At 42.2% G+C, this 15805-nt stretch overlaps 1 pseudogene; it reads left to right on the top strand.

Annotated features, from left to right (window-relative positions):
- Window positions 1-683: 683 nt before the first annotated feature.
- On the top strand, window positions 684-13444 carry LOC148253713 (secreted RxLR effector protein 161 pseudogene; annotated as a pseudogene).
- Window positions 13445-15805: the final 2361 nt, after the last annotated feature.

Below are 15805 nucleotides of genomic sequence, written 5' to 3'. Positions count from 1 at the left end.
GAAGGTCAACAAAGTTTGGACTTTGGTTGAAACTTCAAAGGATATAAAGTCTATTGTTTGTAGATGAGTTTTTTTAAAAAAGATTGGAGCAGACAGAAAGGTGGAGACCTATAAAGCCCGTATTGTTGCTAAGGGGTATTGTCAAAAAGAGGGAATCGATTATGACGAAACATTTTCCCATGTAGCAATGCTCAAATCAATTCAGATTCTACTTGCTGTAACTGCATACTATGATTATGAGATATGACAAATGGATGTGAAAACAACTTTCCTAAATGGTGAGTTAGAAGAGGATGTGTATATGACACAACCTGAAGGTTTCATGTCCCCATCTGATCATGATAAAGTCTATAAGCTATAAAGATCAATTGATGGATTAAAGCAAGCATCTCGGAGTTGGAATATTCATTTTAACAAAACAATTGAAAAGTTCAATTTTGTTAGATGCGAAGAGGAACCTTGTGTGTACAAAAAGGTTAGTAAGAGTACGATTATTTTCTTGGCATTGTATGTAGATGATATATTACTCATTGGGAATGACATACCAGCATTACAAAATATAAAGATTTGACTATCTGAACAGTTATCCATGAAAGATTTGGGAGAAGCAGCTTTTATATTGGGAATAAAGATCTATAGAGATAGATATAAGAAGTTGCTTGGACTTTCCCAGTCTATGTACATTGACACCATTCTAAAGATGTTTAATATGGAAAATTCTAACAAGGGCTATCTACCGATAGGCATTAGAATCACTCTAAGTAGAGAGAATTGCCCTAAGACCTCAGAAGAGAGAGAAAGAATGGGTAGAGTCCCGTATGCTAATGCAGTAGGAGCTATCATGTATACCATGACATGTACATGTCCTGATGTGGTTTACGCACTAGGAGTGACTAGACGATATCAGACAAATTGTAATGGCATCGAAAATCCAAAAGGGAATATATACTAATTTAAGTGCGGAAGCGAAATAAAAAGTTAAGCTTTATATCCCTTAGACAATAACTTAAAAGTACTAAACAAACATCACGGAATGAATTATCTGAAAGAAACAAGAGAAATGAGAAAAATAAAGAAAAATATAAAGTATCTAGCATCTACTCGCAGTCTTCTTGCGGATTGGGCTCAGGAATCAAGTCCTTTTGATCTAAAATAGTTAAATAAGGAATGAGCTACACTAGTCCAGTAAGAACATCATACTATATTACCTTCACAGAAGCAAAGGTTGGTGAAAAATCAAAACAACCAATGGAGCAGTAGATTTAAACTAATACATTTATTTAAAATAAAACCATTTACCATTTTTCTTACCATTGGAGAATTCATGAAAATAAATTATAGAAGCAATAATATCATACAGATCATAATTTTATGCATAATCAACCATCACGGTACATATTATAAATCCATATCCATTAACAATAGACGAACTCGTAACCGTTTCTCGTTTCACCAGCCTACTAGTATCCATGGGGATCCATAGGGGTGTCTCCGCTACACGTGAAACCTTTCCCTTAACAGTCTTAATTATATAGCCGTCCCCATACCCCGTCCGATATGAGCGCCAAATTACCAAGTCTCCACACCCTGTCCGGTATGAGACAACGTTCACGGTAGGGTACCAAATTAAACACAATCACATAAATAATGAATATGCACCCGGTAATGCAATCATATCTTAAATCCCAAAATCACACAGTGGTCAAGTAAGCAGTGATACATGCATTTAAAATCATAGAATAGATAAACCAGATACCATAATGCATTTAAATTGTAAAATAAATCAAACAGGAATCGACAGAGAATAATGTCCAGTTCGGACTCCATTAGCAATCCGTAATTAATTATACGTATCTATTTAATTTGTACAAAATACAATATTATCATTTATTTAAACTTCAATTCCATGATAGGAAATAGGGTGAGGGGTCCTTACTTAATTCGATACCGAAAGCTAAGTGGTTACTGCGCCTACGGGCGGTCCCTAGGTTCCCTGAATTTTTATTGGGGAACTGAAATACGCTTACGGTACCTACAACTGTCCCACAAAAAACCCAATAATCAGTCCCAGGGCCTATTCGGCCAATTTTAAAAATTCGGCATGGCAGTTCCGTCGTGCTTCGGTGACGACGTCGCCGCCTGCGACGGCGATCCACCTCGAGTTTTTCTGTTTTCGGTCGAATTCAACCAAATTTACATCGGTTCCTGTGAGAAAACACATTTATGGCCCTCGGTGGGCCGAAAAATGTAGAAAACTGAAACTCACTAGCAGTGGGGCTCTCTGGTGCGGCGGCTCCTCCGCCTCACGTTGCGGTTGGGTGTTTTGCTCCAGTCAACCTGTAGAGAAGGAAACGGTGATCACAACGATGGAAAAATCACATCGAACGGGAATCAGAAAGTGCCTCATTGGAGGTATTTTTTGAAACACCCAGCGGCAGCGGCGCCAAGCTTCGGCTGCGTTTTTCGGCCAATTGGCTGGTTCTTTCACTCCGATTTGGCCATGGGTGGGTTTAAAATTGAATTTCGTGCAAGAGGGGAAACTTTTACCTCGTTTGACAGTTGGAAATTGCTTCGGTGCAGTGGCGGTTGGCTCCCCAGCGGCTGGGCTGTCTTCTCCTGCGAGGGGCTTTGGTGGCTAGGGTTAGAGTTTCGATGCGGATGGGGTTACTTATACCTATCTTTTTTGATCTGAGTTGTCTATCACTTTTTATCTGGACCATCCGATCGAGATTAAATAGGGAGTGAATCTGGACCGTTCATCGCTATTCAATCTGGGCCGTCCGTACGCGATTCAATCTAGGTTGTTCGTGCACTATTCCATCTGGACCGTCCGTGCACGTTTTCAATCTAGGCCATCCGTGCATGCGGGAACGAATCTCAGCAATTCGATCGCGCGCATGCAGATCACCCCCGTGGCTCCCCCCCGCATGGCCTCCCGTGTCAGCGCCTTTGCCACCTTTCGCCTCCTGGTTGGTCGGGGTTGCTGACCGGGCATCTGACATGGTGAAATTTTTTCAAATTACGTTTTGACCCCTGATTTCTGATTTTTTTTTTCAAAAATACCCCCATAACCCAAATTTTCACCCTTTTTTTTCAAAATTATTTTCAATTAAATCCTCAACTAATTTTTATCATTTTTATTATTATTATTTTTCATTAAATTAAAATAAAATAAAATAAAATAAACCAAATTAAATTTAATTAATAAATAATTATATATATATATATATATATATATATAAAATAAATGTTGGGTGTTATAACTTTGCCCCCTTAAAAGAAATTTGGTCTCTCAAATTTGTCTATTAGTCTCGATCGAATAGCTAGGGATACTATGTAACGGCCCTGGAAATTTGAAATGAAACATGTGTATTAAAAATGTCAAATGCGGAAGCGAAATAAAAATTTTGATTAAACATCCCTTACACTAAAACCAAAAACGTGCTCAAAGTATAAAAGAACAAACTAACTAAAAGAGAAACTCGAAAATAAAAGCTATAAATATGACTACGGAGTCTTCAGGCGTCCCCTTCGCCGTCTTCCTGCGGAACAGGCTCGGAAACAATGTCTTCCTGATTTGAAATGATTAAATAAGGAATGAGCTACACCAGTCCAGTAAAGACGTCACACTATCTCACCGTCACGGAGGTAAAGGTGAGTAGAAAACACAAAAGACCAATGGAGCATAGTTTACAACAAATTCTTTTATCAATAATAAAATTCTCGCAATCCACTTACCTCGGTGAAATTTATAAAACAATATACGAAAGCAATAATACTATCATCATCATGAAATCATAGGAACTGTATAACATAATACTTATCACGCCTTTTGCATCTCAATCATGACACAACATATTTTTCCTTATTTACCAGCCTACTAGTATCCATGGGGATCCACAGGGGTCCCGCTACCCGTGAACCTTTAACACTTGTAATCAGATTCCAGGGCCGTCCCCATACCCCGTCCGGTATGGGCGCCAAAACTATAAACCTCAATACCTCGTCCGGTATGAGGGTGAAACGGGCCGTCCCTATACCCCGTCCGGTATGGGCGCCAAAACACATAAGGTCTCCATACCCCGTCTGGTATGAGAGACCACAATCCCGGTAGAGTTCCCTACGGACCCGGTCCGTCCACCATCTCCCAGGATATCTAGTCAGGCTGACCACAGTATACAATTATCAATTTACATAACCTCTCATTCCCCTTTTCCTCAGTCAACATCATCAATTCACACACAAACAAGCAAACCAGTAATTTATGCCAAACAAGACAACATACAACATCGGGTTCTCAGTCATTCAACCTATAATCAATAAAACAGTGATATATGCACACGAAACTATGAAATGAAAACATCAGACCTCATACTGCATTTAAAGTCGTAAAATAGGCAAACAACAGCTAACAGACAAACACACTATACTCGGGCTCCATTAGCGACTTTAAACAATTTCACACATATGTTGATTCATGAAATACCGTTTTATAATTTATTGAACTTTAATACCGTGATAGGAAATAGGGTGAGGGATCCTTACTTGTTCCGGGGTCCGAATACGGCTCTACAGTGCGCCAACAGGCTGTCCCTAATTTTCCCTGAATTCTTCCCGGGGAACTGAAACGCACTACTGGTACCTGCACGTGTCCCAAAAAATCCCAAATTAGACTCAGGGCCCCTTTCGGCCAATATCGCAATTCTAGCACGGCGGCTCCGCTGTGTTCCGGCGACGACGATTCGCCTCGGGTTGGCCATTTTCAGTCGTTTCTGGCTGAATTCGGCCACACTTGCATCGGTCCCTGCGATAAAACAACCCTAGGGCCCTCGGGGGGCCAAAAAATTACGAAAAATTGAAGCTTAACGACGGCGGTGCCCTCGGGTGCGGCGGCTCTCCGGCGAGGTTAGTGTTTTGGTGATTTGGCTCTGATCAACCTGTAGAGAAAAGAATGGTGATCACGGTGATATAAAAATTGTATCAAACGGAGGCCGGGAAGGGCCTCATCGGAGGCAAAAACCGAGGAGGGGCGCGGCGGCGCGGCTGGGTTTCAGCAGTGTTTTTCGGCCGTTTGGCTGGGATTTTGGCTCCGATTTGGCCACAGGGGAACTTAGCGTGGAAAAACGAGCTGGGGGTATGAAATTTACCTCGATCGGCGGTCGGAAAACTCCCTGGTACGGCGGCGGGTGGCGGCGGCCGGCTCCTCCAGCGTCTGGTTCGTCTTCTCCGGCGAGGGCAGGCGGCTAGGGTTTTTGTGGTCAGGTGTGGGGGTTCTATTTATACCCTTTCGCCTTTTGATCACAGCCGTCCATTTTGATTAAATCTGGGCCGTCCGTGCGTGATTGAATCTGAACCGTCCGTGCACATGCATCTGGGCCGTCCGTGCGCACGCTTAATCTGGGCCGTCCGTGAGCGCAGGGACGCATCTGGGCCGTCCGATCGCGCGCACGCGGATCACCCACGTGGCCCGTTCCCGGGTCAACGTGGTCTTGCCACGCGGCAGGTCCTGGTTGGCCAGGGCTGCTGACTGGGCCGCTGACGTGGCTGCTGACGTGGCGCTGACGGGGCACAATTTTTCTAAATTGCGTTTTGACCTCCGGTTTTCGATTTTCTTTTCAAAAATACCCCCAGAATCCTAATTTTCACTCATTTTTCCCAAAATCAATTTCAATTAAATTCAAATAATATTTTTACCCAATTTTATCATTATTATTATTTTTATTCTTATTAAATTAAATTAAATTAAATTAAATAAATCAATTAAAATTCAAAAAATTATAAAATAAACTAAATAAAATAAATTCAAAAATTAATTAAAAAAAATAATAATAATAAATGACAAAATTAATGGGTGTTACATACTGGGCTCTAAAGTCTGATTTTAGCTCCCATGTAGCATCCCTTTGTGTGTGGTTCTGCCATATGACCTTTACAAAAGATATTTTCTGGTTGCGGAGTAATCTGCACTTTCGATCCATAATGCCGACTGGTACTTCCTCGTAGGATAAATCACCATAGAGTGGAAGAACCTCGTGGGCCAGGACATGAGAGGGATCTGGGTTGTACTTGCATAGTATGGACACATGAAACACATTGTGGATCTTAGAAAGTTCTGGAGGTAGTACTAGTCTGTAGGCGGCGGTACCAATCCTGTCTAAGACTTCAAATGGTCCAATAAATCGAGAGTTCAGTTTCCTCCTCTTGTCAAACCTACTGATTCCCTTGAAAGGAGTGATATTGAGGAACACCCGGTCACTTTCCTCAAATTTTAAATCTCTCATCCGGGTGTCCGCATAACTCTTCTGCCTGCTCTGAGCCGTCTGAATGTTCTTCTTGATCTTAACTATTTTGGATGTGGTCTCATCTATCAGTTCTGGGCCGAATAATTTTCTATCGTCCACTTCTTCCCAACAAATAGGCGATCTGCATGGGTTCCCATATAACGCCTCATACAGATCCATGCTAATACTCGCTTGGTAGCTGTTGTTATAGGCGAACTCTATCAGGGGTAGATGGTCGTCGCAATAGCCCCCGGAGTCAAGGAAACAAGCTCGGAGCATATCCTCAAGTGTACAGATTGTCCTTTCTGACTGTCCATTAGTCTGAGGGTAGAATGCAGTACTGAGGGACAGCTTCGTTCTCATGACTTACTGAAAGCTACTCTAAAACCGAAAAGTGAACTTGGGGTCCCTGTCGGACACCACTGTCACTGGGACTCCATGTAATATGACTACTTCCTGGATATACATTCTTGCTAACTTGTCCAAGGGATCAATTACTCTGATGGCCAAGAAGTGGGAAGACTTGGTAAGCCGGAATCATGTTCTAAGTGTGCCTTAGGTAATCCTGTCACGAAGTCCATGGTGATATGTTCCTATTTCTATTCTGGAATCGGTAATGACTGAAGTAGCCCGCCTGGGCGCTGATGCTCTGCCTTGACCTGCTGACATACCAAACACTTAGAAACAAAATCTGCTACATCTCTTTTCATTTCGTTCCCCAAAATTAGGGTCGCATACTTTGGTACATTTTAGTGCTTTCGGGATGCATGACAAATTTTGAGCTATGGGCCTCTATCATGATGTCTCTTTTTAACTCACTGTCAACTGGAACACACACCCTATCATGGAATCAGAGCAACCCATTGGTGGAGACTCGGAATTATGAGCTAACTCTCTGCTCTGCATCTTTCTTGATGGCTATTAGGGCGGGATTTCCTGACTGAGTTTCGCTTATTCTCTGGATTAACTCAGGTTGAATAGCCAGATGACCTAAATATATGACTCTCCTCAAGTCCTGAAGTTAAACCTGTTGTGTGGCCCCAATCTGTCTGCATTCTGAAACCATTAAATGGGTTAATATACCTGCACTTTTTTTGCTGAGTGCATCGGCTACCATGTTGCCCTTACCCGAATAATACAAGATGTCACAATCAGAGTCCTTAAGAAGTTCTATCCACCTTCTTTGACATATGTTAAGATCCTTTTGAGTGAATATGTGTTTCAAACTCTTGTGATCGGTATAGATCTCAAAGGTTTCTCCATATAAATAATGGCGCCAAGTCTTCAAGGTGTGTATGATTGCGGCAAGTTCTAAGTCATGGGTGGGATAGTTTTTCTCATGACTATTTAACTGTCTGGACCCATAGGCTATGACCTTCTTATGCTGCATTAAAACACAACTCAGGCCTAGATATGAGGCATTATTATAAACTATATATCTCCCCGATCCACTCGGTAAAGCCCGAACAGGTGCAGTAGTCAGCCACTTCTTTAGTTCTGAAAAACTTCTTTCACAGTCCTCATTCCACTCAAACTTGACATTCTTCTTTGTGAGCCGGGTCAGGGAGCAGTTAGACTAAAAAATCCTTTAACAAACCTGCGGTAATAGTCTATAATTTCCAGAAAGCTACAGATCTCTTTAACTAATGTTAATTTCTCCCAGTCGAGCACCGCTTCAACCTTTTCGGGGTTCACTGATACTCCATCCTTAGATATGATATGTCTCAGGAAGGTGGTCTGCTCAAGCTAAAATTCACACTTACTCAACTTTGCATACAACTTCTTTCTTCTGAGAACCTGCAAAACTTGAGCTAGATGATGAATATGTTTCTCTATGCTTTTTGAATAAACCAGGATGTCATCGATGAACACAATAACAAATTGATCTAAGAATTATCTAAAGACCCTGTTAATCAGATCCATAAAGATGGCTGGGGCGTTGGTTAGCCCAAATGGCATGACCAAGAACTCATAGTGTCCGTACCTGGTTCGAAAAGCTGTCTTGGGGATGTCTTCTGTCCTGATTTTCACCTGATGGTAACCTGAACATAGGTCTATTTTGGAGAAGACCTGCGCACTCTGTAACTGATCGAAGAGATCATCAATTCTGGGAATGGGATACTTGTTCTTAATTATGACTCTGTTCAATCCCCTGTAATCAATACATAGTCTCAACGTTCCATCTATCTTTTTGGCAAAAGTGACTTCGGCACCCCAATGGGACACACTATGTCTGATAAAACTACTGTCCTGCAATTCAGTGATCTGTTTCCTCAGTTTCTCCATCTCGACGCGACTCATGCGGTAAGGAGCAACCGAAATAGGCTGGGTGCCTGGCTGTAGGTCTATGGTAAATTCGACTTCCCTGTCCACTGCCAGTCCGAGTAGTTCATCTAAAAATACGTTTGGAAAGTCTCAGACTACCGGAATCTCTTGAATACAATTCTTTTTCTTGAGTTTGCATAGTTAGAGAAAACAGTAGGGTTAAAGTACTCAACGAATAAGAAAACTTGCCATCAAGGAATAAGTACTAAATAATTTTATTAATTTATAAATGGCTCCTCATTAGGAGGATTGAGTACAACCTTCTTGCTAAAACAATATACGGTGGCGTGATATGCTGCTAGTCAATTCATTCTTAAAATTACATCGAAATCCCCTGTGTCTAATTCTATTAGGTCTACACTCAATTTTCTATCTGCTATCTCTACGACACAAGCCCTGTAGACAACTTCTTCCAATAGTGTCATCCTCACAACAGTAGACACAAACAACATACAATCAAGTTTATCAGGTAATACATTAAATTTGGATGCAAAAATAGGTGAAACAAATGAATGCGATGCACCAGTGTCAATCAAAATAAGAGGAAGATAGTTACAGATAGTGTACATACCCTGTACTACGTCCGGGTCGGCTTCGACATCCTGCTGGGTAAGGTTGTAAGCCCTGCCCTAACTAGAAGGTCTGCCCTAATTCTGGTTCCTTGGGCACTCTCTCGCATAATGCTGGGCACTATTACATACACAACAAGTGTTGTTGAGGCGGTAGCAGGATTGGTCCTCATGATCCCTGCTGCAATGCTAACAGATCTTACCACGTCCTACCACCAGAGCCTGAAGGGGAGCTTGGGTCACCGGCCTGGGCCTCTTGTTCTGTTAGACAGACACAGTAAGTGCTGGTCTGCGGGGTGGAGCTGAGGGTCTGAGGTTCCCTGCTGCTTGAAGGAGGGTGTGGAAGCTCTTCTCCACCAGCTGTGCCTTGGCCAAAACACCCGAATAGGTCCTGAGCTCCAGCACGAACAAATATTGCTTGAACTCTGGGCAGAGGCCCCACTGGAACCTCCTAGCCTTCCTGCCCTCATCCAACAATGTCTTAGGGGAGTATCGGTCCAACTCTAGGAACTTACGAGCATATTCTGACACAATCATGTTCCCCTGGACCAAGTGGACGAACTCCATCTCCTTCAGATGTCGGAGATGCTCTGGGAGGTACTCTCCATAAAAAGCTACTATGAACTGTTCCCAAGTAACCGGAACTGGCAGGGTGGTCTATTTGAGTTCCCACCAGCGGTCCGCTTCTCCCATTAGCATGTAGGTAGCAAGGGTGACCTTCTGCTCAGAAGTCACCCTAAGGTCTTGAAGGCCTTTTCTGTCTCTGCCAACCAGTACTCGACATCTTCAAAAGAGGATCCCCCTACAAAAGTAGATGAGTTTAGTCTCTTATACCTCTCTATGTAGTCCGGGTCAATTGTGGGAGGAACTGGGTCCCGTGGAAAAGGGACTGGGCTAGGCTAAGGGTAGACTGGGGGTTCCTATGGTGGTACTTGCTGATACGGTGGGGCCACTGAATTGTACTGTGACGGTGTCGAGCAGTACTCTGTCTGGGGCACCGGATCATACTGCAGTGGTGCCCAGTGGTACTGTGGAGGAGTAGGATCGTACCGGGGTGGCTCGGGATCCTCTCACTGCAGTGGTGGCTCAACCTGTGGCAGCGGAGGAGGGTCAGGTAGCTCCCTCCTCTCCTCTCGGCCCTACTGGGCAATAATGAGTCTCTCTAACATCTCAAATATCCTGTCAACGTCCTCCCTAAGCGAATCATCCCGGTCTACTCGGTTTAGTGGGGGTCTTCCTCTTCTCATCTCTTTGTACCTGCATTTCACAAGGAAGGGTTGAGTGATAATTCATTGGTTTGTGTTTCTTTAAGTATTATTGTGTAAGGGATGGGTCCAAGGAACGCGACTCTGATACCAACTGTAACAGTCTCATAAATCCAAAAAGGAATATATACTAATTTAAGTGCGGAAGTGAAATAAAACGTTAAGGTCTACATCCCTTACACAATAACTTAAAAGTACTAAACAAACATCATAGAATGAATTATCTGAAAGAAACACGAGAAATGAGAAAAACAAAGAAAAATATAAAGTATCTAGCATCTACTCGCAGTCTTCTTGCGGATCGGGCTCGAGAATCAAGTTCTCTTAATCTGAAATAGTTAAATAAGGAATGAGACACACTAGCTCAGTAAGGACATCATACTATATGACTGTCACAGAAGTAAAGGTTGGTAGAAAATCAAAACAACCAATGGAGCAGTAGATTTAAACCAATACATTTATTTAAAATAAAACAATTTACCCTTTTTCTTACAATTGAAAAATTCATGAAAATAAATTATAAAAGCAATAATATCATACAGATAATAATTTCATGCATAATCAACCATCACGATACATATTATAAATTCATATCCATTAACAATAAACGAACTCGTAACTGTTTCTCGTTTCACCAGCCTACAAGTATTCATGGGATCTATAGGGGTGTCCCCGCTACACGTGAACCCTTTCCCTTAATAGTCTTAATTATATAGTCGTCCCCATAACCCGTCCGGTATGAGTGCCAAGACATTAAACCTCAATACTTCGTTCGGTATGAGGATGAAGCGGGCAGTTTCCATACCCCGTCCGGTATGAGCGCCAAATTACCAAGTCTCCATACCCCGTCCGGTATGAGACAACGTTTACGGTAGGGTTCCCTATGAACCCGGTCTGTTCACCATCTCCTAGGATATCTAGTGAGACTGTCATCCTATCTATTTATTAGATCACACCATTTTCCTGTTTTTCTTTAGTCTCCGTTACCAAATCAAACACAATCACATAAATAATGAACATGCACCCAGTAATGCAATCATATCTTAAATCCCAAAATCACACAGTGGTCAAGTAAACAGTGATACATGCATTTAAAATCATAGAATAGATAAACCAGATACCATAATGTATTTAAACTATAAAATAAATCAAACAGAAATCGACAGAGAATAATGTCATGTTCGGGCTCCATTAGTAATCCGTAATTAATTATGCATATCTATTTAATTTGTATAAAATAAAGTATTATCATTTATTCAAACTTTAATTCCATGATAGGAAATAGGGTGAGGGGTCCTTACTTGATTCAACGCCGAAAGCTAAGTGGTTATTGCGCCTACGGGCTGTCCCTAGGTTCCCTAAATTTTTCTTCAGAAACTGAAACGTGGGGCGGCGATCCACATTGGGTTGGCTGTTTTTAGCCGAATTCAACCAAATTTGCATCGGTTCCTGCGAGAAAACACACTTAGGGCCTTCGATGGGTCGAAAAAATATAGAAAACTGAAACTCATCGGCGGTGGGGCTCTACGGTGCGGCAGCTCCTCCGGCTTACATTGCGGTTGAGTGTTTTGCTCCGATCAACCTGTAGAGAAGGAAACGGTGATCACAACGATGGAAAAATTACATTGAACGGAAATTGAAAAGGGGCTCATCGGAGGCATTTTTCGAAACACCCTGCGGCGGCGACGCCGAGCTTCGACGCCATTTTTCGGCCAATTGACCAGTTCTTTTACTTTGATTTGGCCATGGGTGAGTTTAAAATTAAATTTCATGCAAGAGCGAAAACTTTTACCTCGTTTGATAGTCGAAAATTGCTCCAATGCGGCGGCGGATGGCGGCAGTCGGCTCCCCGGCGGCTGGGCTGTCTTCTCCGGCGAGGGGCTTTGGTGGCTAGGGTTAGGGTGGTTTTGGTGTGGATGGGGTTATTTATACCCATCCATTTTTGATATGGATTGTTTATCGCTTTTGATCTGAACCGTCCGATCGCGATTAAATAAGGAGTGAATCTGGGCCGTCCGTGCGCGCGGGAATAGATCTCAGCCGTTTAATCGCGCGCGCACGGATCACCCATGTGGCTCCCCCCACGTGGCCTCCCGCGTTAGTGCCTCTATCACTTGGCGCGTCCTGGTTAGTCGGTGCTGCTGACCGGGCATATGATGTGTTGAAATTTTTTAAAATTGCGTTTTGACTCCTGGTTTTCAATTTTTTTTTCAAAAATACCCCCATAACCTAAATTTTCATCCATTTTTTTCCAAAATTGTTTTCAATTAAATCCTCAACTAATTTTTACCTTTATTATTATTATTATTTCATTAAATTAAATTAAAATAAAATAAACCAAATTAAATTCAATTAAAAAATAATTATATGTATATAAATAAAAAAATATAAATAAAAAATAAATGTTGGATGTTACACAAATCCTGGTGAGGAACATTGGAAAGTGGTAAAGACCATTCTTAAGTACTTGAGAAGAACTAAAGACCAATTCCTCATTTATGGAGAATCTGAGTTAAAACTAAAAGGTTATACCGATGCAAGTTTTACTTCAGATAAAGATGATATCAAATCTATATATGGTTATGTGTTCACCTTAAATGGTGGTGCAGTGAGTTGGAAAAGTTCCAAACAAGTTACGGTAGATGATTCAGTGACTGAAGCAGAATATATAGCGGCAAGTGAAGCTGCTAAGGAAGCTATTTGGATGAAGAAGTTCTTAACTGAATTTGGTGTGGTTCCTTCAATAGAAGATCCAGTTCCATTATTGTGTGACAATACTGGAGCGATTGCTCAAGCAAAAGAGTCGAGAACGCATCAAAAGTCTAAACGCATTTTGCGTTGGTACCACTTGATTAGAGAAATCATTGAACGTGGGGACGTTAAAATTCAAAAGGTTGATGGAAAGGATAATGCAGCTGACCCGTTCACTAAGGCTCTTGGTGCAAAGGAGTTTGACAAGCATAAGTGGAAGTTAGGAATGAAGTACATGACAAATTGGATCTAGTGCAAGTGGGAGATTGTTGGGGATATAAGTGTTATGTTCACGATCCAATTATTCGTGTAATATATTAAATACATTATTATTTGACAATTTATTTTAATATATGACAATAATATTTTATTATCATATCATTTAATTTATGTGATAAAGTTTGTAACAGCCCCAGAAATTTAAAATGAAATGTATATTAAAAAATATCAAATGCGGAAGCGAAGTCAAAATTCGAATAACATCCCTTACACTAAAACCAAAAAAAGTGCTCACAAAATATAAAAGATCAAACTACCTAAAGGAGAAACTTGAAAGTAAAAGTTACGAATATGACTATGGAGTCTTTATGCGTCCCCTTCGTCGTCCTCCTGCGGAACCGGCTCGGGAACGATGTCCTCTTGATCTGAAATGATTAAATAAGGAATGAGCTACACTAGCCCAGTAAAGACATCACGATATCTCACCGTCACGGAGGTAAAGGTGGGTAGAAAACACAAAAAGACCAATGGAGCATAATTTACAACAAATTCTTTTATCAATAATAAATCCTTCACCATCCACTTACCTCGATGGAATCCATAAAACAGTATACGAAAGCAATAACATTATCATCATCATGAAATCATATATGAACTGTATAACATAATACTTATCAAGCCTTTTGTAATTCAATCATTACACAACATATTTTTCCTCTTTTACCAGCCCACTAGTATCCATGGGGATCCATAGGGGTCCCGCTACCCGTTAACCCTTAACACTTGAAATCATATTCCAGGGCCGTCCCCATACCCCGTCCGGTATGGGCGCCAACACACATAAGATCTCCATACCCCGTCCGGTATGGGAGACCACAATCCCGGTAGGGTTCCCTACGGACCCGGTCCATTCACCATCTCCCAGGATATCTAGTCAGGCTGACCACATTATACAATTACCCATTTACATAATCTATCATTCTCTTTTCTCTCAGTCAGCATTATCAATCCACATACAAACAAGCAAAACAGTAATTTATGCCAAACAGACAAACATACAGCATCAATATCTCAGTCATTCAATCCATAATCGGTAAAACAGTAAAATATGCACACGAAACTATAAAATGAAAACATCAAACCTCATACTGCTTTTAAACAGTAAAACATGGCAAATAACAATTAACCGACAACCACACTAGACTCGGGCTCTATTAGCGACCTTAAGCAATTTCACACATTCGTTGATCTATGAAATACCGTTTTATCATTTATTGAACTTTAATACCGTGATAGGAAATAGGGTGAGAGGTCCTTACTCGTTTCGGGGTCCGAACACGGCTTCACAGTGCGCCTACAGGCTGTCCCTAATTTTTCCTGAATTTTTTCTGGGGGACTGAAACGCACTACTGGTACCTGCACGTGTTCCAAAAAATCCCAAATTAGGCCCAGGGCCTCTTTTTGGCCAATATCGCAATTCCGACACGGCAGCTCCGCCGTGCTCCGGCGGCGATTCGCCTTGGTTTAGCCATTTTCGGTCGTTTCCGGCCGAATTCGGCCACACTTGCATCGATCCTTGCGATTAAACAACTCTAGGGCCCTCGGGGGGGCCAAAAAATTACGAAAAACCGAAGCTTACCGGCGGCGGTGCTCTCGGGTGCGGCGGCTCTCCGGTGAAGTTCCTGTTTTGGTGATTCGGCTCCGATCAACCTGTAAAGAAAAGAATGGTGATTACGGTGATATAAAAATTGCATTAAACGGAGGCCGGGAAGGGCCTCATCGGAGGCAAAAATTGAGGAGGGGTGCGGCGGCACCGCTGGATTTCGGCCGTTTGGCCGGAATTTTGGCTCCGATTTGGCCACAGGGGAAATCAACGTGGAAAAACGAGTCGGAGGTATGAAATTTACCTCGATCGGCAGTCAGAAATCTCTCCGGTGCGGCGGCGGGTGGCGGCGGCCGGCTTCTGGTTCGTCTTCTCCGACGAGGGCAGGCGGCTAGGGTTTTGTGGTCTGGTGTGGGGGTCTTATTTATACCCTTTTGCCTTTTGATCTCAGCCGTCCATTTTGATTTAATCTGGGCCGTCCGTTTTTGATTGAATCTGGGCCGTCCGTGCGATTGCATCTGGACCGTCCGATCGCACGCTTGATCTGAGCCGTCCGATCGCGCATATGCGGATCGCCAACGTGGCCCGTCCCGGATCAACGTGGTCTTACCACGTGGCAGGTCCCGGTTGACCGGGACTGCTGACTGGGTCTGCTGATGTGGCTGCTGACGTGGCCTCTCCCTTTTTTTTTTTTTTTTTGTTCAATTTCCCGGGTGCTACAAAGTTCTTAATTATTTCTTTTGAATATTTTGTCTATATATTTATAATAATTTTTGAAATGTTTAATCATAA

The sequence above is a fragment of the Carica papaya genome, chromosome 5, assembly GCF_054855325.1.
Source record: "Carica papaya isolate Zhongbai chromosome 5, ASM5485532v1, whole genome shotgun sequence".
In the NCBI taxonomy this organism is placed as follows: Eukaryota; Viridiplantae; Streptophyta; class Magnoliopsida; order Brassicales; family Caricaceae; genus Carica; species Carica papaya.
Note: the sequence above shows the minus strand (reverse complement) of the source record. Positions and strands in the feature narration are given on the sequence as shown.